Source organism: Gracilinanus agilis, chromosome 5 (assembly GCF_016433145.1).
Source record: "Gracilinanus agilis isolate LMUSP501 chromosome 5, AgileGrace, whole genome shotgun sequence".
Classification (NCBI taxonomy): domain Eukaryota; kingdom Metazoa; phylum Chordata; class Mammalia; order Didelphimorphia; family Didelphidae; genus Gracilinanus; species Gracilinanus agilis.
This window is the reverse complement of record NC_058134.1, coordinates 99,321,520-99,322,454: the sequence shown is the minus strand read 5'-3', so window position 1 is coordinate 99,322,454 and position 935 is coordinate 99,321,520. Positions and strand designations below refer to the sequence as shown.

The 935-nt window shown below is 55.7% G+C and overlaps 1 non-coding gene across 1 annotated transcript; it reads right to left on the bottom strand.

The window, feature by feature from the left end:
• Positions 1 to 522: 522 nt before the first annotated feature.
• Positions 523 to 594, bottom strand: TRNAC-GCA. The gene has a single exon. It is a non-coding gene; the product is annotated as a tRNA-Cys (tRNA).
• Positions 595 to 935: the final 341 nt, after the last annotated feature.

The following is a 935-nucleotide window of genomic DNA, read 5'->3' as shown; positions in this document are numbered from 1 at the left end:
AAAAGTCCAAATTTCATGTGTAGGGAAAAAGGAGATGAGGAAGCAAAGAAGAGGCTCTGGTCAGGGTTAGGACACCTGTGGTTTGCTATGTCCCTGAGGTAACCCAATGGCCCTGAACCTAAAGGGAGGGTACCTGCTGGAGTGTGTGCCTGGTCAGCAGTTGGCTCTGACAACCTGGTGGCCTCCTCTTAAGGCTTCTGAGGGCCCCAGGAAAAGATTGGAGAGGCAGGAAAGTGGTAACCAATAGGAGGCTGCTGGACCTGGCCAGACTCAATTTGCCCTGAGGCTCTGACATCCCCAAAGAGCAAGGAGAGGCCTGCATCATCCAGGGCACAAAAAGGCAAGCTAGGGTCTCCTCCAGGGGTATGGAGGTATCTTGGCCTGGGCCAGCATAATTGGAGTATGCCAGTCACAGGTGGGAAAGAGACTGAGCCTGAGCCTGACCATGATAGAGGTTGGATTGTTGCAGGCACTTAGGAGGCAAAGGAGCATGTAGAAGGCCCAAAAGGTGAGGCAGCTGGTAGGGGGCACCTGGATTTGAACCAGGGACCTCTTGATCTGCAGTCAAATGCTCTACCCCTGAGCTATACCCCCTGGCCCACAGGGATGCCCATAATTAGCCCCTTTTCAAGCTGCCACCACACCCAGAGTAGCTGCATTATAGAGCCATTGCCAGTGGTTTGGAGAGGCCTCCTCAGGGCCCAGCTGCCAGCCCTGACCCTGGGCACAAGAGCCACGTCCAGGGGTCCCCTCTGAGGGTCTTCCATACCCACCAAGCCCTCAACAAGCCCTTTGGGCTTCAACCACCCCAACAGAGGCCCCAGCCATATGGGGCTTCACCCTGACCTCACTCCCCACCCAGACCAGCGTGGCAGCCCCCAAGAAGACAGGAGCCAATTGTCCCCAGACCACTGGCCTGAAAATCAATTTGAAAC